Consider the following 23,081-nt stretch of genomic DNA (forward strand, 5'->3'; position numbering starts at 1 on the left):
ATTGAAAATACCTCAGCAATAAAGTTGGCCAAAAACCCAAAGTTCCATGATCAAACGAAACACATCAATACTAAATATCATCTGATTCAGCATCATGTTGAGGCCAAAACAATCCATCTCCGCCATTGTTCCACTAATAAGCAAATTGCAGACATCTTCACAAAAGCGCTTGGAAGAGAAAAGCTTGAACGATTCAGAACAATGTTTGGACTCACCAACATCCCTTCAGATTAGGTGCAGAATGTTGACACCTAATCATCAATATTGAGCGAATAACTGAAATTAATGTAAATAAATAATAAAAAGTATGAATAGTCACCGGGAAATGAAATGAATAGTCTCTCCCTTATATATATATAGATATATAATAAAGACCAACCTAAATGAATATCAATGAATTGATTTGAGGAGTTACCTCATGATCTAACAATCTAGATATCTACTTACGTTATAAACCAAATTTCCAAACAAATTTCACACTATAATGAAACATATAAATTCTACATCACTCTAACCAAACCAAACACTAATTTATAACAATCACTAAAAAAATTTATTATTTTGTTCCATACTTAATTTTATGCCTATTAAAAATTCAATTAAAAAATTCCAACTAAAATATTACATTTATTTTTTATTGATGATGATGATGATGATGATGGTTAACGTCCACTGAGACCAAATTGGTCTATCGGACCTACAATTTTCGTAATTTTTACTTGTCTGGCTCCTCGTCTTTCTTGGCGAGATTGGTGTTGTAGCTTTCTTTTTTTTCTCTATGGTCTTCCAACTTCCTTTATCTTGCATCTCCTTCATCTCTTCTGGTTCTTGGAACATTGGTGTCTTAGCTTCGCGATCTATTGTGTTCGTTCTTTTGAAGATAGTCGGAGAAGAAGTTTGGTCTGGGAGATCTGCTTTGCTGTTAAATGAAGATTTATTTTCTGCGTTATTCGAATCCTCATAACTGTTGATTTGCTGGGGCGGGATTTCTCCTTGCTTGTCTTGAGAGTTGTTTATTTCTTCCCTGCTTTCTTGTGACTCAGAGTTTTCTCTAGAATATTCTTCTTTGATGACAGTGTAGTGTTCTTTTTGTGCTCCTTCCCACCATGTATATCTGTGGTGGTTTTTTCTAGCAAAATTTTTCTCAGAGGCTTTTGGGCAATTTTTGGCTAGATGCCCTGTCTCAAAGCAGGATCGACATCTGATACATTTCCATACATAAGATATTTCCATACATAAGATTAAATTTCCATACATAAGATATTTCCATTTGAATTAAAAAAATTGCATGATATAAATTCTTTTTCACTCATGTTCTTATTCTTTTTTACAAATGCTGATTCTCTTTATAACTTATTTTATAAAAATTATATATATCATATAGATTACCCACAGGTTTCATTAAACAAAGGATCATTCTCCAAATAATTAATTTATTTTATATATATATATATATATTACCCACAGATTTCATTAAAACCTGCTTAGGAATTTTCTCTAAAATATCTCACTGCATTAAAAAACAGCCAACACTATTATTTATTAACTTAACCTCATGCCATATCATGTCTCTCGAAGGGATTTCTGAAGAGTAAATGGGTTACGAGACGTCTGTAGCGAGACATTTATATAAATCTAATGTGGTTTCGGTATCTTAATTTGTAACTAGTATCCCGTATAAAGTATCGAACTGAATCGATCTGTCAAATTTTAGAACTTTTTCAGTTGTAAAGTGGAATTTGACAACTATGTTTAAAACATAATGTTACTTGGATAATTTTTTATGTTATAATTTATGGGTACAGTCGTAATATTTAATATGTATATATTATTAATTCATAATTTAAATAATATGTATATATTATTAATTCATAATTTAAATAAGTTTTTTATAAAAATGGATTGAAATAAAGTGTAAATAATTTTTTATTTGAATAGGTATTACTTTGTTTTTGAGCATTAGAAAATTGCAGTTCTCTGTATTTTCATCATTTGATTAATTTTATTACTTTTTATTTATATTTAAAATTATTTATCTAGTCATGTTTTTCTGAATATTTTAACATTATAGATGAAATTTATTATTCTTTATTAATATTTAAAATTATTTATTTGCAATATGGCTATTTCATGTCTTTCTCCATTGTTTAACACAATGGATTAAATTTTACTATTTTTATTAATATTTAAAATTATCTATCTGCAATAAGATTGATTTAGGTCAATTATGTAATGATTGCTTTTTATGTCTTTCAACAACATGATGCGATGTGGTAACTCCCTCAAATTTGTGACATAATTTTTGGATCATATTATGCCATGATTTTTCGATACATTTAGATTTTTTTTTATTGTTGAACTTTAAAGGAACCCACCATATATTTAGATTGTTTTAAACCATACATAATAACTAAATCATTGAGCTATCAAAATTAAGATATTTTATTTATAGACTATACTATGCATGTTAAAGCTTCTTTCTTATTATTAATATATATTTTTAACACATTTCAATATTACTTAATTTTACATATTGAAGTTTTTTTAATTTATAATGCACATTGATTTTTTTTGTAAGTCGTAATATTCTATTAGTTGTTGAATAAAATATTTACAAGGTTATTGCTAAAAGTTCTAGCGGTCTAACCCCGAACGGGTTTGCTGACCATTGCAATCAGTCTAAAATAAATAGTCCAAAAAAGACATAAGCTAACCGACCATAGCTGTAAGGGAAAGATATTCCAAAAGACTGAAAAAATGAACAAAAAACCAAAGCACATACTCAATCATCAGAGCTGATAGAGGATGGGTTGTCTCAACCTGCCTCAAGTGGAGGAAGGGGGTGAAACAAGTAGATGATGTGTTGCTCCAAGTGAACCATCCAAACCTCCAATTGCTCCATCTTGTCCAAAATCCACATATGATAGAGCCAGACCTCCACCACCCATTCTCGAAGTTGACACTTGAAATATTGGGTTTGAGCCACGACTTCCCTCACCACCTCATGGTCCTCCCCAAAAATTCCTCATAGGCTTCCAACTGTATTTTCATAGACATATGTGATTAACCTTTAGTGGTGCCGGAGGGATTTTTCCTCTTCCTCGGTGATGGTCAGCATTTAGGGAGAGGTCCTCGCAAGCTCCTGGTTTCCTTTGAGCTCGACCCTAACTCCTCCCACTTGCGATATCGAAGTTGAGGTTTGGGTTCCACGACTATCCCCATTCAACCTCCGCCCAAGCATGGGCTACATCGTGGTGCCATGCGCAGCTACAACACAAAGCCTCGCCAACTCCTTGGTCACTTTCACCACCACATCGCAATACATTTGACACCAACAACACCAGCAACACTGCAGCACTACAACTCCATCGAAACACCACAACACCATCGTAACATCGTAATACCACTGCACAACAACACTGGAACACCACCACACCACAACACATCCAACACCACCAACACCAAAATATCAACACCCTCGTAACACCAACAACAACATCCCACAACAACACATGCACCACTGCAATACCAGAACACATCCATTGCGAAGATAAAAAATTCCCCCCCACCTAATGACCTTTGCCTCATATCCCTCTTCCTTCTTTGTAATGGTCACCCTGCCCCAGGTCGATCTCCACCAAGAAAACCTTCTTGAGCTGAGGCACCTGAGTGTTCTATCCCACCTAGGATTGTGCACTGCTACACCCTTAAACTAAAGAGCCACTCAACACCACATGCCTAAAATAATGAGAGGAAATTGGGGTAAGAAATACCCCAAATCCCCTTCGAATTTCTAGGCAGTGTCTCGAGCACCAATAGGAATGTACCCAAGAGTAGACAACAATTCGATCAAGACATGAGAGGAGGGTCGTCAGTGGGTTGAGTTATGGAAGCTTGCCTAATCAGGAGGGCACCACAGAGAAATTTAGAAGATATATATGAACAAAGGATGAACAAATCCCTCTTGAGCCAGAAACCACCTTCGACATCTTCGAAAGGGTAGTAGCCTTATTCCCCCTCAAAAAATTATCATATGGAATCGCTCAGAGTCGCACCCCCAAACTATCATCATGAGAGTATCATAACAATTCCCATTGAATTTCGTAGATTGTCCATCTCCCTTAAGGCTCTGGTTAAATACACATGAGCATGACTAGCTGGGTTCACATGGAATGGCTGTGGCATACACTGCCACACATTCCTTGCACGTGTCATCTGCATGGGAAATCTAGGTGGAGGAGAGGCTCAACCTCCACTATCCTCGATTTTTCCACCCCCATTTGGGTGCTGCACATTAAATTTTGAAATTAATTAATTACTATTGATATTTTTTAAATGTTACATTTTAATTTATATTAAGAATTGAATTACACATCTCCCTCTTATTACTATTATAAGGAAGGAACTGAATCTTTATACTTTTAGTTCCTTCTTATCTTTGAGAGTGAACTATTTTTTTTGGTATATATATATATATATATATATATATATATATATATATATATATATATATATATATATATATATATTTCTTTTTTTACCTAAAATTGATATTAAAATAATTTAGTTAACATGGATATCAAAATGATTTATTTATACTTCCAATTTGAAATATGAAAATATAAATAACATCAACTTTATATGTCTTTTGTTTTAATTATTTAAAAGAATTTAAAAATTAATATAAAATTTCTTATTGAATATAGACATGCAAATATTTTATTTATAATTGAGAGTGAAATATTTTTACCATATCCCCTTTGTATTGGATTGTAATATCCACAACCAAGAGCTCATTTGAGTGGGACTAAGCTTTTATAATACCTTTAACTAAAACTAACCCCATATATATATATATATATATATATATATATATATAATTTTGATTATATCCCACATTATTTTTTAGTTTAAAAATTATTTTATTTTATTTTATGTTAAAAGAGAAACATGTCATCTCCAACTTGAGCACAAATGAAATCACTCATCATCTTCATAGCTTAATAAAGTGAAAAGTGAGGTAAATAAGTTAATTGTTTGATTATGAACAAGGACTTGCATAAATTTTAGTGGGTTAGTAATTTTTAGTTTTACTTCTACATAAGTGTTGATAATTGGTAGGTATATTTATTTACATCTTATTCCTATCTATTTGTTATGCAAAGAATTTCTTAAATTATCATAGAAAGTAAACAGACGGTTTGTTATAGTTAAAATATTTTATTAGTGTGCTGCTCAAAAGTAGCATAGATCTATCTAACTATATATCTATCAAATCTCTCGGGGTACAAACCTTTCCTAAAGTTTTGCACAAAAAAGAGATTTTCATCTTGATATATTTAATCCCTCTTGTCTCTTGCTAGCCAAATTTAGATGGATCTATGCTAGTATTAAGTTAATTAACATTGTAACCATATTATAATTTTTTTTAAGAAGTGATCCATTTATTCCTCAACATATTTTTCTTAAAGCCTTGATATCCACATGAAAATGGATGCAAATAAAGTGGATATAAAGGATAAGAACATGTGTTTCCTCCTTAAAGGTCACAAGTTCAAAACAATAGAGGGTAGAGCTTGTACACGTTCTTTGATAAATGTTGGTCTAGAATGATGAGGCTCGAGGGGCAGGTGTCACCTTCACATACAACACTCAAATGATCATTGATGATAGTGTCTTTGGACATTTGGGCCCTTACCAAGTAATAAGTTCTTTCTAGTATTGGCTTCTAGGCTGCTAAATTATGATTAATGGGTGTGTCTTCCAATGTCTCAAGCCTTGCAAAGTCATAAGATTCTATTAATATTGGCTTGTTGAGTACTAGCTTCACCCAATTTTAAATCTAAAAGGCAATATGTCCATTAAGTTTTAAATACCTAGTGCAATAAGTTAAAATCAACCTTTTAATAATGAAAACATTTAACAATAGTGTGATTTTTTTGTTTCTGGGCCACTAAATGATGATTAATGAGAGTGTCTTTCAATGTTTCAACTCTTGCTAAGTCATAAGATTCTATTAATATCCATTGTACTAGCTTCACCCAATTTTAAATCTAAAAGACAATATGTCCATTAAGGTTTTTATACCTAGTATAATAAGTTAAAATCAACATTTTAATAATAAAAACATTTACCAATGGTGTGATGTTTTGGCTTATGGTCAGCGAAATGATGATTAATGTGAGTGTCTCAATGTCTCAACCCTTTCCAAATCATAATATTCTATTAATATTGACTTGCTAAGTATTAGCTTCACCCAATTTTAAAGCTAAAACAAAATATGTCTTTCTAGGTTGTTTTGTACTGTAATATCCCTCCCCTTAATAATAAATAATAGATAATAAAAATAATAAATAATAAATAATAAATAATAAAAATAATATAAAAATAATAATTAATAATAAAAATAATGAATAATAATAAATAAATCACTTAATAATAAATAATAAAAATAATAAATCATAACTAATAAATAATAAATGATATAAAAAATTATATAAAAATAAATAAATAATAAAATTAATAAAATTAAAAATAGTAATAACCATATTAAAGCTCTAAATAAGAATAAATAGAAATAAAACAAGAAAACTATCAAAAAAAAAGGAAATAAAACAAGAAAGCTAAAAATCAAAAGAAAAGTAAAGAAATAAAACAAGAAAAAAAGTTGCATGCAGACACATGGAGTGTGTGCATGTGGTTCCCCTTCCAATGTTTTGTTCTATCTAATAGATGGTGAGGAGGAAAGGTATTCTATCATTCCGAGATTCTATCTTTCATTCTCTTCGGAGAATGGTATACTAAGACTTAGGAGCACTGGAAGTAGTACGTTGATTGAGGCTCGGGGGTGGCTAGTTGTAGCACAATCCTTGCACAATTGAGCCTACGTGGGTGGAGAGTCGTCGCAAAGAACTTGTTGCAGTTAGCACACTTCAACTGAAATCATAGGTAAGTGTCTCTACTCATAGTTTTGAACTTTGATGTTAATTAGTTGATAATTGCATGTTGATTATAATTAATTGATTAATCTAATTAATTACATGTTTATTTTGCACTGTTACATATGAGTGGGTCAGCCTTGCGAGATGCCCGGGGTCATTGAGTACCGTACCGGATGCCTGCCTTGGAGCAGATGAGGTCTGAGTCAGGCACGAGCCTTGGGGCCAGCCTTGGACAAGGATACAGACTGGGTCATGCTTATGCCTGGTGCCAAAAGTGGGGAAAAGGACAGAGATTCCTTGAGATTTCCCGGGGTGTTGGGGACTTTCGATGCCTGCTAGTTATACTAGTTCAGCAGAGTGTGTTGGCAATATGAAGCAAATAAAATAATAAATAATAAAAACTTAACTTCAGGACGAAGTTCCTTAAAGTGGGAGAGTATGTAATATCCCTCCCCTTAATAATAAAAAATAAAGAATAAAAATAATAAATAATAAAAATAATACAAAAACAATAATAATAATAATAATAAATAAATCACTTAATAATAAATAATAAAAATAATAAATCATAACTCTTAAATAATAAATGATATTAAAAATTATATAAAAAGGAAATAAATAATAAAATAAAAATAGTAATAACCATATTAAAGCTCTAAATAATAATAAATAGAAATAAAACAAGAAAACTATAAAAAAGAAGGAAATAAAACAAGAAAGCTAAAAATCAAAAGAAAAGTAAAGAAATAAAACAAGAAAAAAAGTTGCATGCAGACACATGGAGTGTGTGTATGTGGTTCCCCTTCCAATATTTTGTTCTATTTAATAGATGGTGAGGAGGATGGGAGATATTCTATCATTCCGAGATTCTATCTTTCATTCTCTTGGGAGAATGGTATACTAAGACTTAGGAGCACTGACAGTAGTACGTTGATTGAGGCTCAGGGGTGGCCAGTTGTAGCAGAATCCTTGCACAATTGAGCCTACGGTTGGGTGGAGAGTTGTCCCCAAAACCTTGTTGCAGTTAGCAGACTTCAACTGAAATCACAGGTAAGTGTCTCTACTCATAGTTTTGAACTTTGATGTTAATTAGTTGACAATTTCATGTTGATTATAATTACTTATTAATCTAATTAATTACATGTTTATTTTGGTCTTTTACATATGGTATCAGAGCGGGTTTCAACTCTGTGTGACCTCTAAGTAAAATTTTTGAGAAAAATACTAAATTATTTTTTCAATTATTTTGTTTGTGATGATCAATAAAAATTTAGTCGAACTAAATTTGAGAAAAATAAATACAAATCTTACCTTTCTTTATATATAGTTGCATGGACGACTCCGAGTGATGATTGGATTTAACTGCTTAAAAGATGTTTTCGACCTTTCTTGGTTTTTAAATATCAAGTTAGAATTTTCATTTAACGACCAACGCGAAACCATATAACCATGCCTTATTGCAACCAATGTGAACATCACATAATAACCATTTCGCTTGACCAAGGAAATTTCTGCTTTCTTTTATTTGATGTAAATCACTGCGTTAATGAACTCAGCGTGGAAACTTTCAATGCATTTATTTACCTATAGTAAATTGTGTACCTAGTGTTCCAAATTTTAATATTATAAAATCACATCATATTTAGAAAAGAGAATTTGACACTCACGTTGTATATTAAAAAAAAAGAGGCTTTATAAAAAATAAAAATAAAAAATTGAATACAGTAAAATTTATCATATTTTATGTGTCTCTTCTTAGTTTTTCTTTGATTTTGAGGGACCATCGTGGGGTTTGGCACTTTTCTAGACATCGCCGGTTTGGTTCTTGCAGATGGAATTTCAGTTCTTGGAGCTCTTCATTTTTCCATTGGTTCGATTTTTGTCTTGTGCGATCCTCTTTCTAGGGTTCCACGTCTGTTTTGTTCAGTTTTCCTTTGAACCAATAAATTATGCTCTGGGGTTTGCCTATCTGCTAGTAATTTCGATAAAATGTGGTTGGAGCTAGTTATAAGGTTTTCCCTTTGCTAGCCAGACTGAATTTTTTTGTTTCAACCAAATTCCTTAGCAGCCATTATCGTCTTCTTCTACTATTCTTTCTAACTAAAATTTGCACAAATCCAAGCGTTTAGTTTTTTTTTTTTTTAAGTGGTGTATTTATCGGGATGTATGTATTTTGATGGAACCCTCCTTGAAATACATGGTTCCTAAATCTTATCCTGTACGTGGCCTTTTTATTATGATTTGTATTCGTTAGAGCCCCCTTTGGAATGCATCATTATTCTTTGCTGCAGTGATTTTATAAAACGTTTAAGTTCAATTCCCTATAACATGTCGTCCTCACATTTTATCCCTTCCACTAGTTTGTTTACTTTGTTCATTGGGCCATGCTGATGCCATTCCCATTGATTTTTTATGACCTTTCAGTGGATTGTTTATAGTATACTGTATAATTATTATAAACTTGTGGTAAAAAAAACATGGAATAGAAATTTCCATGCCGAATATTCCAGATCTTGTTATGATTAGCCCCTTCTCGCGGAAAATACTAATTGGAAGATTAATATAAATCACAAAAAGGAAAAGTGTGTTTTGAAACTTTGCCTTCTGTGCGAGGATTAGAATTTCTTTAAAACCTTGATTAGTTCTGTAATTTCAAAAAAATGGATCTCAAAAAAATGGAATGTACACGATGGGTAAAAACAACAGCCCCTTACAAAGTTAGGAAGTGGAGAAAAGCACGTTGGTGATTGTTGTTCTTGTTTTTCTAGTTTTTTTACCATGGATCAAGTTAGCCACCAATGCAAAGTGTGGATAATGATTATCCTCATAATCATCCTAAAAGCTCGAAGCGCTTGGTATTACAGGCATGACCGCATCGGGAAAGGAGTAGATGTTTGTTTGGATGTTTCCAAAATTTTAACCATTATTTCTTTCCAAAATTGTAACCATTATTCTTAAAAAAATTTATGCGCATCTCAAATTGGGTTTAGTATATTTTGGTTGATGAACAGAAAACTAGCACCATGTGTGGTTCTGTGTCTCCATGACTCTGGGAATAAACTCTGTCACAAGATCTAAAGTGCATGAGATAGCGTTTATAGACTTAGCGCCAGCATAGCCTCAATGAGATCAAACTTCCCCTGGGGTCCTTTGGCTGCCCATTCAGGCTGATAAACAAATCATTACAATCTATTCTTTTTTCCTCGGAAATCATTACAATTGATTGCTTTGCTGGAGGATATATATCTATTAAAAACTGGCACTGCTAACTCTATTTTGTCAAGAATATAGAAGGTATTTATGATTGCCGAGATGGCCTCCAGCAAGAGAGAAATTTTAATGAGAACATAGACACGACCTTACTCTATGAATTTTTTTGGTGACCAAAAAAAATAAAAATGGACTAGTACAGAGAAAAGAAAAGAGGCCCATCTGTCGTATTCTTGTTGGTCACAGATTGGTGTTTTATAAAAGCTCCAACTTACTTTATATTACGGAGCACAGAGATGGCTATATGGTGAATCTCTAACTATGTATATTTTTTATTATCAAAATAACATAAGCATATGTTCATTAAATTGGTGCAGAAAAGCAAGGAGAGTCATTAGGTGTGACATACATGGTAGATATAGCGATAAAAAAAAAATACAAAAACAATGCTAACATACGAAACAAATGCATTAGAAACACTCAACTCGTGTATACCTTATAGAATTAGAAAGGAAAACTGGGAATACTAGGCTCAAATCCTGCCCGACATTTGGGGAGAGATAAATAGATAGATTTATTTAGTGCTCGTGGTAAGCAAAAGTGGTCGATGGGGTTGCCAGAGATTCAGCATACCTAATTAGTGGTGAAGGCGTAGTTGGACAAGGAAACTGTGCATTTTAATATGCTAATATACATAAGAAAATAAAAATTGAAAATAGACAAAATTTAAAGTTAGTTCTGAAAGGAACTCATGAAACAAAATTCAAAAGTTTGTGTCAACAAAAGTTAGTGCTGTAGTCTTTGTTTTAGCATCGGATAGTGATTTTATGCATTAAGTAAACAAATCACAGTATATACATCAACCACATGATGGTATATTTTAGTGCCAGTGGCAAAATTGTACAGATTTGAAATAGTTTGTTTAATTAAATGTCTGATTTGCATTAGAATTAATTTATTGTTGTTATTTCATTCTCTGCATGTATTTTCATCAACTAAAATCGGTTCTTTAAATAGATTATGAAACCAATTCTGAATAGGAGTATGAAACTATAGATATAAGACATGAGTGTTGAGAAGTTCTAGGTTTTCAGAGAAATAAAATTTTCAATTATCGCCATGGATTGTGGGTTGTACAGAGGAAATTTTTGAGCGTAATATAGATTTTCTGAACAATTTTTTTTTTTGAAATTCCTTTGGATGATTTTGTTAAGGCTCCAATACTATTTACATGCAGCCTCAAAAGAGGATAGTTCATTGATACAAAGTAGTGGATGCATTAATGTGCATGTAGGGGTTGAAAATAGAGATAAGTTTCAGATGTATTGTTAAGTTGCGAGAGAAACATTTATTGAAGAAATTTGTTACTTCCAACCTCAAGTATCCTCAATTTTATGGGTTATTTACCATGGTGGGCATGTTGGAAAGTGGATGATTGAAAAGGATTAATACAAGTGCATTTCTCGCTAACTAAGATTTACCAGTAAAAATAAAATAAAGGAGTTTGTTAACCTTTATTATTAATAATGAAGGTCTCTTTGAGTGATAAAGCTCTAATAACTGGACACACAAGGATTCAGATTAGCGCAGGGAGCACAGTCGAGCAATGAGGTTCGAGAACTCGCAATTATTGCAAGGTACTTCCCATTGTCATTTACTAGTGAGTTATGCTTGAGGAAACACGGAGGGTTAATTTTCTCATGGGAAGATGGATTTAAATAATAGATAATCCGAAGAGACCATCTCCAGTTAGAGTGCCTAAACCCCAAAAGTCTTATTCAAAGAATGTTTTTCGGAACTATTATGAACGCTAGCTTGCTCGAATTTTCTCACGATCGTTGTGCAATAGTAGAATTGCTGGCATTGGCTGAGTTATGAACTAGTCATGTGATGAAATAGTTGTTGAATCTATACTTTATCCTTATTAAATGTGATGAAGGAAAATAGTATGCCTCTAACTTATCTGATATTATTTATAAATAAGACTTTGGTGGATATGAACAATTATGGAGTAATATTATTAGTTATATAATGATTAAGTAACAAGGTTAATAGTGTTTATTAATTATATAATGATGTAGTATTATACATGCCATGCATGAGTTATATCGATAATCTCCTTCATAGATATGTTGGATGCAACGCCTCTGCATAATAGTCAAGACAATAATAGCTTTTATTAAGCTTGAAGTATGATTCATGCCCATGATAGCGGAAATAGATGTAAGATAATGTTATATTAATGTTGCATGGAATTTTGCATGAAGACATTAAAGAAGTTCTAAGGGTTGTATGTCAAGAGAGCATGTGATATTATGCCCAGAGTAGATGCTTTTCTACCTTGATCTTTCACAGTAGTTAAGATCCTTGGTTCACTGTATGATGATAATCATTGTCAGAAAAATGATAATGAAATTATGTTAGTAAACATGTACTGATGAGTCCATAAAGAAATCAATATGCATCTTATGTGCTTGATACTGTAAAACTAAAAGCTTGATAGGAATTAAAGAGACAATGGTTATTTGGCGAAGGTGTGAGGAAATAGAGGTGCAATTTCATGGAAGTAATGAGTATAAATCTAAGATAGCAAGAAACTAGCCTTGGGAGAACAACAAACCTATTATTAGAATAATATGATGGAAAAAGATATATAAATAGAAAAAACCCCTAATAAAGGAAGGAAACATTGAAAATCAACTAATAAAGTTGAATAATAAAGAAGATCATTTCAATGACCCTAAAGGGTATGATAACATTAGATTAAAGAAGATAATCCATAATAAAAATGAGCAATTGAAGAAAGATAAGTTATTTTATTGGAAGAATAGTATCAACATTTCAAGTGACATACTGTCAAAGTGACAGTCAGCTAATAGAGGTTTGACTTTACTAATCTACACTCATTGTTTCATGAATAAGACTTCACATAGAGAAACTTATCAAGTTTTGTTCCCCTATCGTAAAAGAAGTGTCCACAATACACCACACATTTAAACTTTTCATGGAAAATAATGATAGTAGTGTTCCAACAGTTTTAAATTCTAAACTAAAGATAGTATTGAATGAAAAAAAATTAAGTGGAAGAATCTCTTGTCAAACTTGAAGAAGGGTGAAGCTATGATAAAGAGATCTAGTGGTATTGAAATGGGAACTTGATGAGATAAGTCAACCTTTTTAGGATGAAAACGATAATTATTAAGTGATGTATAAATCACCATGGATCAACAAGCCTTCAGACAAGTGAATTAGCATGATATAAAATTAAATCATGATGACTAAATGTTTATATGAAATTGCATATAGCAGTTTTGGAATCGATAAGCCAAAGGGTACCAAAGGATTTTAATTTTGAGATCGATGATTTAAGGACAATAATATCTTAACAATGAATTTCACTAAAATTACATGATGATACATTAAGTCTCAAGATAATAAGGCCCATTTGAAATTTAAATATGTACTTACATCAGTGCATCTACAGTTCAAATAGACAAATTCCTAGTTGAAAGAAGTGGAAATGATTATTGAAAAGTAATTGGTATCTTGACGAAAACATGACACTAATAGTATTGGTGAGATAACTTATATCCTAGAGGAATATTGAATAATCTTATTTCGTAGTTGGTATTCATTGTTTATACAAACAAATGAAATTTTTTTTTTATGAACCATGATAAGAATGCTTATAGTGTATTATTGTTCTGTATATGATAAGTAGTGAGATGGTTATCATATTAATGATGTTTCATGATGTGGTGGTATGTGATAAATGGATATAATTCTCATGAAAGGATAATGATGCACATGTGGTTCTTATAGCGATGATGTATCCTTATGATTATGATGTTATGTCGAGGTATATTGACATATTCATTTACTACATGATGATAGGCATTTGATGTTGATGTTGTCACTTATGATGGTATTTCATGAGGTGAAGCATGTATTGTTCATAATGTTGCGATTAACTATGATGAATGTTCTCATGATGATATGCAAGATTTCGCATATGGACTAATTTCTATGATACTATGATGGTATAGCTAATGCATTGGTTGCATGTTGAGGTATGATGATTGACAGGACTCCACAATGGGCCGAGAAGGCAGGTTTATTTGATGATCTCGTGCGAGCCCATACGCACAAAGGAGAATAAGTAACATCATATGGGCTAGGGACAAACTCAATCAACACTACATATGCCAATGGTTCCTTTGTCTTGTGTATAGATCTTGATGGATATCTCTTGAAGAGCTATGGGACCATCTTGAGGAGGCCAAGTGCTTGATGTTCTAGGCTAGGTGCCTGTTATTGGATTGGGATGCCGAAGTCTGGAAGGGATGTAAAGGAATTCGATGCCTGGGGTTGTGCGCCTTAGTAGTTGTGGAGGGAGTGGGCCAACCTTGCGAGATGCCTGGGGTCATTGAGTTCCAGACTGGATGCCTGCCTTGGGGCAGATGAGGTCTGAGTCAGGCGCGAGCCTTGGGTCCAGCCTTGGACTAGGATATAGACTGGGTCAGGCTTATGTCTGGTGCCGAAAGTGGGGAAAAGGATAGAGATTCCTTGAGATTTCCCGGGGTGTTGGGGACTTTCGATGCCTGTTGGTTATACTAGTTCAGTAGAGGGTGTTGGCAACATGAAGAAAATAAAATAATAAATAATAAAAACTTAACTTCGGGACGAAGTTCCCTAAAGTGGGAGAGTATGTAATATCCCTCCCCTTAATAATAAATAATAAATAATAAATAATAAAAATAATACAAAAATAATAATTAATAATAAAAATAATGAATAATAATAAATAAATCACTTAATAATAAATAATAAAAATAATAAATCATAACTGTTAAATAATAAATGATATTAAAAAATATATAAAAAGGAATAAATAATAAAAATAATAAAAATAAAAATAGTAATAACCATATTAGAGCTCTAAATAAGAATAAATAGAAATAAAACAAGAAAACTATAAAAAAGAAGGAAATAAAACAAGAAAGCTAAAAATCAAAAGAAAAGTAAAGAAATAAAACAAGAAAAAAAGTTGCATGCAGACACATGGAGTGTGTGCATGTGGTTCCCCTTCCAATGTTTTGTTTTATTTAATAGATGGTGAGGAGGATGGGAGGTATTCTATCATTCCGAGATTCTATCTTTCATTCTCTTGGGAGAATGGTATACTAAGACTTAGGAGCACTGGCAGTAGTACATTGATTGAGGCTCGGGGGTGGCCAATTGTAGTAGAATCCTTGCACAATTGAGCCTATGGATGGGTGGAGAGTCGTCCCCAAAACCTTGTTGCAGTTAGCAGACTTCAACTGAAATCACGAGTAAGTGTCTCTACTCATAGTTTTGAACTTTGATGTTAATTAGTTGATAATTGCATGTTGATTATAATTACTTGATTAATATAATTAATTACATGTTTATTTTGGGATGTTACATGTACCTAGTGCAATAAGTTAAAATCAACATTTGGCTAATAAAAACATTTAACAATGGTGTGATGTAACTTGCCTAGAGTTTATTTTAACCACTACCACTAAACCTCTAAATGAACCCATATTTGTCTCATCCATGGTTCACAAGGCTCTGAAAAACACAACTATTGCCAATTCAGTTACACTGCTTCGGACTCTATAATATATTATAAACAAAAAAAATTATAATAAGATTTTTAACTCTTTTTCAATAAAATTGAACATGGTTGAGCATCTTTCTACAACCTCAATAGTTATTATGCCCCTTAAGTCTTTGTTACATAGGATTTCAAGGTAAGTTTTCTTCACTCAACGATGATATCTCCATAATCATTAGATATGAGACCCTATAACTGTCTTTGTGTGTTTAATATGCACAGGATACCCCGAGAGTTGTTACAGTACAATAAAAAAATTGTGAAGCCAAATGGACAGACTTGCTTCTCAGCCAGGAGCAATTCGATAGTCTGATGATACTTGAGAATTTATGAAGTGTGCTAGATTCAATTTAAACAAGACGAGCTGCGAAGCAGCAAGTCCCTGCCAGTGTACTTGAACTGAACAGTGTACTTGAAGTGAACTCTATGTATATGCCACGTTGACATGATGGCGAGTGTGCAGCGTTCCCAAGAATAGGTTAGTGAAGATGAGCACCACATTGACATGATGCCCAGTGTGGAGTGAACTCTACGTATATGCCAAATAGTATGCCTTATTTGAATCCAATGCCAAGCCGATTGTTTTCTTTGGATTCAAAGTCGTATTATGGGCATGCAACTCTATGTGTTGAGTTTACGTTTAATGTGCATACTGGACGTGTGATTTGGTATTCCTGTTTTGGCTATGTTCTGATGGTGGGAGTATTGCTACTGCTATTGAGTGAATCAGGTCTCCATCTGTGAGTGAATCAGGTCTCCATATGAAAGCCAGTCATATTGAAGTTAGAACCAGAAGAGGCCAAGAATTCAGTAGGCCTGAGTCCTATAGCACGTCGGCTGGAACAACAATGGCTTGAAAGTCACAAAGTGATGGAACATGTGAATCATTGCCTTGTGTCAGTGAGGACATGTTCCTTAAATCGATGGTATGTCGAACATCTTTTAATCTTGCATCATTAGAACTTCTAAATTTTTGTCGTTTCACAAATCCATGCATAGAGGTTTCAAAGTTTCCATTACCCCCAATATTAGGAGCAAGTGTCCCCACTTGAACCTTTTCAGTAAAATTTACGCCAGAAAGAGGATATCCATTAGAGATGAGACCTGTACAATACTCAGAGCTTCTAGTTAGACGAAAATTATGTTGCATTCCTTGCAGTGAAATTTGATCCATTGGATAATGATTCTCATGCATACACTGTTCCAATGTGGCACCTGGTCGAGTGGCCAGATCTAATGAATCTGATCCTAGAGCCCTTGAGCTCAATGACTGTGTTGACAGGAGAGAGAGAGCACAACCAGAGTCACGGACTCCTAAAATATTTTGTGTATCTGTTGCTACTTCTAGGCCAGTATTCATTCCTGCTCCTGGTGGAAAAGAAAAAGTTAAGGCCTCAGTAAGACGGTTTGTTGGGTTCTGTGTATAATGTTGAATTCCTTGACTGAGAACGTTGGGAGGGGAAGCCTTGGAGCTTTGCAAGAGCTGGAGTTTCTTGTCAGCACTTTGATGGGACAATATCAGTCTTTATAACTCAGTACAAATCGCGCTACACTACATCGCTCTTTTTATGCTTAAAGCAATAGTGTTATTGTTTTGATAATTAAACATGCAACTGATATTCAAGCTTTCTGCATTATAAGAATTCCCAGAATTGATAATGGATCTTCTTTCTAAATAATGATTAATTTAATTTCTTAGGTTCCATTGATATCAATGGCAACACAAGGTTCCTCGTTTAAAATTCCTGGTTTAAGAAGGCTGTTAAGATCTCAAATCCACTTACCTCATTACTACATGTGAGCTCATAATCAAATGGCAACGATCTATGTTTATTGATGGGTACCTGTTGCAAGGGTAAATGCCAGTAAACAAAGAAGAAATCTAGGCAGACTGATAAGCTCAAAATCATAGTAGTCAAGCATTAGGAAACATAATATGCTTCACATGCATAAAACAAAACTGTTGTAATTTGTGGTTTCTGCAACAATTAAAACTACTATATTGAATGAAGGCTACACAAGATTGAGGACTGTAACTGCTATATTGAATGAAGGCTACACAGGATTGAGGACTGTTGTACCCAAAGGCTAGTAACTATAACATTGCTCAGATTGCCTATGAATTGGATGGTTTGAGTACAAGGGGTCCAAGGTGAATGCAAAGTACCATGCATTCTATCCCAGCATCAGCCATATCATAAAGTGTTTTAAGAAACAATGGACTACCTCAGAGCTCTGTTGAAAGTGGAGACACTTTTATTTTATCCTTGGCATCTTGCAGTCGTAGTCAAAGTTGCAGACAATTCTTTTAAAAGCTTTTGAACTTACTATTTTTTATCCTTAGTCAAGGGTATAATCCACTACTTGCAACAAAGTGGGCTTGGTTCAGCGTTTCTGGTATGTATCATTTTTGTTTCCTACTTTCTCCTTTCCTTCTGGATAAGGGAGGGTTCTTTACAAACAAATATTACCAATTGCCCTTTCCTAATGATCCTTCTGCTTCTGTCAACACTAGTCATGTAATTTGCAAAATCAAAGGGTTCTTTACAACCAAATATTACCAATTGCTCCTTCCTAGTGGTCCTGCTGCCTCTGTCACCATTAATCATGTAATTTGGATATCAAAGGATATTTCTAATGAAATTCATACATATTTACATATTGTATTGTATACATTGCAGACATGATGTGATAGAATATAGCATCAAATCCAAACAGTCATGGAGATTGAGAAGGTTAACTATCATGACACAAAAATTACAAAGGAAGAAAGTGCACCTGTGAATAACAGTCAGCAGATGCTTGGCCTAAGAGAGGTCGAGATTCTGTCCCTACTGCTACAACTCGTGCAGCCAAAGCCTCCAAAGGCACATCCAACCAAACAGTAATTCCTTGGCGCATGTAGTTCCTTTTGAGGAACAACACAAAACAAGGGAAAGCATTCACTCACTCGATCCAATACATGTTACTAACAATAAAAGGGCTGCATCAATCCACCATATATATAGTAACAAAAATAGAAAGGCTGAATATGAAATCTGTAACAGAACAGAATAGATTCCTAACCAATTTTGAGGGCGAACTACAGCGCCACCTCCAGTGGCAATGACTAGATGATACATAGTAGATAACTGCTTCAGTACTTCACTCTGTCAACCAGACACTAAAACCAATCAGTTCAACATTAGAAATTGTAGATTCTAACTAACTGTGAATACCAGATTTAAGGATTCCGGTAATTTGTGATACAGGAAAGCACCAAACAGAAAATAAAGTACTTTATATTTTCTAAATCAACATGGAATTATTGACACCAAAACATAAAACAAAATAGAATCAATCCTCTTTCTATTTATACAAAGTAGTTGAGTGAAACAATTTAAGGATCTTCGCTAGATATGAACTGGCAGATTGCACAACAATGTAAACAACATAGAACACACTGGCTCGACAGTGCATAATTTAGAATCATATAGAATTTAGAGGATTGTACTATAAGAACTGTAAAATATTTGCAATCTAACTACCTCAGAATCTCTGAAGCCCTGTTCATTGCGCTCTTTGAAAATATGTGCTACAGATGCACCACCTGAGGCCTCCTCCACCAACTGATCATTGTAACAAATTTTATCTAGGGTGCGTGAAATTGGGGCAAATGACAAAGACACCACAATAATCAGAGAGGTGAAATGGTAATAGACACCTAAAGGTCTACAGGAAACATACTTGTCAGAAAAGTAATATTCTGGGCCTCTCAATAGTGGGAACTTGAAATATGATACATTGATCTTGAAGAACAAAGCCCCAAGGTGGCATGAGCAGCTTCAATGCTGGAGTTTGAATTTTCAAGGATGAGTGACAGTTGCATTTGTAAAGAAACTTCCAAAGGTTGGAAAGGACCTGTTCACTATGGATTAGCAATATCCCTTCCCAGCTTTTCAGGCATTTGCCATCTGTCTTAGCAGTTTCGACACTGTGTTGGCTTGTAATTTGGATATCAAAGGATATTGCTAATGAAATTCATACATATTTACATATTGTATTGTATACATTGCAGACATGATGTGATAGAAATATTTATGCACCGTTACATTGCAGACATGATGTGATAGAATATAGCATCAAATCCAAACAGTCATGGAGATTGAGAAGGTTAACTATCATGACACAAAAAGTACAAAGGAAGAAAGCGCACCTGTGAATAATAGTCAGCAGATGCTTGGCCTAAGAGAGGTCGAGATTCTGTCCCTACTGCTACAACTCATGCAGCCAAAGCCTCCAAAGGCACATCCAACCAAACAGTAATTCCTTGGCGCATGTAGCTCCTTTCGAGGAACAACACAAAACAAGGGAAAGCATTCACTCACTGGATCCAATACATGTTACTAGCAATAAAAGGGTTGCATCAGTCCACCATATATATAGTAACAAAAATAGAAAGGCTGAATATGAAATCTGTAACAGAACATAATAGATTCCTAACCGATTTCTGTCAACCAGACACTAAACCAATCAATTCACATTAGAAATTGTAGATTCTAACTAACTGTGAATACTAGATTTAAGGATTCCGGTAATTTGTGATACAGGAAAGCACCAAACAGAAAATAAAGTACTTGCTATTTTCTAAATCAACATGGAATTACTGACACCAAAACACAAAACAAAACAGAATCAATCCTCTTTCTATTTATACAAAGTAGTTGAGTGAAACAATTTAAGGATCTTCGCTAGATATGAACTGGCAGATTGCACAACAATGTAAACAACATAGAACACACTGGCTCGACAGTGCATAATTTAGAATCATATAGAATTTAGAGGATTGTACTATAAGAACTGTAAAATATTTGTAATCTAACTACCTCAGAATCTCTGAAGCCCTGTTCATTGCGCTCTTTGAAAATCTGTGCTACAGATGCACCGCCTGAGGCCTCCTCCACCAACTGATCACTGTAACAAATTTTATCTAGGGTGCGTGAAATTGGGGAAAATGACAAAGACACCACAATAATCAGAGAGGTGAAATGGTAATAGACACCTAAAGGTCTACAGGAAACATACTTGTCAGAAAAGTAATATTCTGGGCCTCTCAATAGTGGGAACTTTCCCAGCTTTTCAGGCATTTTCCATCTGTCTTAGCAGTTTCAACACTGTGTTGGCTTGTGAATAGGGGGACTCTGATTCTTCCCTTGCTTGTTAAAATATAACGGACATGGATCAATCCATACAAGATTTCTGCAGCTGACTCCAGCAATTCATTCTATTCTCCTAGCCTTACAATAATTCTGACTAATCATCTAACTCTGCTGAATAACATCAACGTCATAAATTAAATATATATCACTTAAATATAATGTGTGGAATAAAAAAAAATAAAAAAACCAAGTTAGTGGACTATGTGGGTCCTCACATGAGAGCCAAGTGCCTCACCTGTCCATCCTTTGTCTCCATTACATAGCATGCAATCCCCAACCATGCCACTTAACGTTGCATCAAAGCTAACATATGTGATTCAGTTCAAAAATCCAGCCAGAAGTGGCTATCGGCAGCTCGCTCTTCCTTATTTCTACCTCATCTTTTTATAGGAAAGTCTATCTCTGGGATTAGCCTGACAGGAAGAACCACTTGAGGGAGAGAACCTATCATTAAAAATCAACTGGGATCTAGCTGACAAAAAGAACAACCTGAGGGCTAGGCCTTGTGAAGCTTACTAGCCCAGAGTGGTACATTTACACTAAGCTCTTAAGACACGTGGCTGAAAATAAAAATTATAAATCTTAGTGAAATTAAACGATGTTAAAAACTCACACACCAACAAATAAATATTGCAACACAGGGACACATTTATGCCAACAAATAAATGTTACAACACGGAAACACATTTGCATGAATTGGAAATATCATTTAGAAATGTAGTTCATCTTATTTTTACTCCTAGGAGATTTGACCATTTGTTCTCTAGTTTGGGTAGAGAGCATTTGTTCTTTGTTCTGCTCTATCATAACAGACCCCATTTAACCTTCAGAGAAGACGACGGGCTCCAGAGCTCTGAAGAAGAGGCGCAGCTGAACAAGGGTATGTCGACGATGTTCATGGTGACCATCTCTAGAAGCCCTTCAGGTGCATGGTCGCATTTGGTGAAAACAACCAAAGTTTGTTTTCCGCGCTCGTCCACATACTTGGACCTCTTGACTGAATCACAGGTGAACAAGTTTAGAAATCCTTTGTTTATAAATTTTTTTGAAAATAGGCTCAAGCCCTGCTAGGTTTATATGTTTATTAGTCATTCAGAAAATTTATCTGGCCCTCGAACATTTTCAAAGAATTCTAATCCTAATTTCTGTCGTTACGAACATTTTTCCTACGTTTATAAATTGTTTTGGAAGAAGTTTCAAGCCCTTCTCTATTTATAAATCAATCGTTTAAATTGTTGTGTATCTACCGGCTAACAAATCATGATTTATCATCTGATTTTTAATAACTAAGGACTAACAACTCATGATTTCTCATCTGGTTCTTACGAAAGAAGTACTTTAGCCTAGTTCTTACAAATAGAGAACATAAGTAGTATCTAGTTCTTACAAACAGAGAACATAAGAAAAGAAATTTGGAAAGTAGGTACAGGCATACTAAGGAGGCCTTGTCCACTTCCAAACAAGAAATGGCGGAGAAGAGTTTAGTCCTGCCCAAAAGATAAAGAAATTTGGAAAGCAGGTACAAGCATACCAAGCAATGCATACGCAGGTAACAAATTTCACGCCTGGTAAGCTATTGATAATGCATTCAATTGCAATACTGATTACTGATAATATCTGAAAAAATGCAAAACTAATTACTGATTACTAATAATATCTGAAAAACACAAAAAATGTCTAACAAAGAATAGTACGGTTTGTTTCACACAATGTGAACAGCAGCTGGATGTGGGCATCACAACAACCGGATGTGGGCAGGGTTCAGTGAGTGATCGGACCCAGACCAATATCAGTTCAGTGAGTGATCGGACTGAGATCACCGAGATCACTTCAGTGAGTGATCTAGCTTCACTGAGTGATCGGGTAGGCTTCATTGTTCGGAAAAATTCCAATAATTCACAAAATTCCATTGAACTGATATAGAATTTTCTGACCCACTGAACTGATACAAATTTTTCTGAATTTTCTCAAGTGGTCAGGGAAACGTGTCAAGCATATAATAGAAGAGAAGACGTGTGGACCAGCCTTCAAAATATTGTGACCAGAGTCCGTAAAGCCGCGTGTATAGAAAACTTTGGTTAAATTGTTTTT

This window comes from Pinus tabuliformis, chromosome Q, assembly GCF_031772625.1.
Source record: "Pinus tabuliformis cultivar Carrire ecotype Pingquan chromosome Q, CPIR1, whole genome shotgun sequence".
NCBI lineage: Eukaryota > Viridiplantae > Streptophyta > Pinopsida > Pinales > Pinaceae > Pinus > Pinus tabuliformis.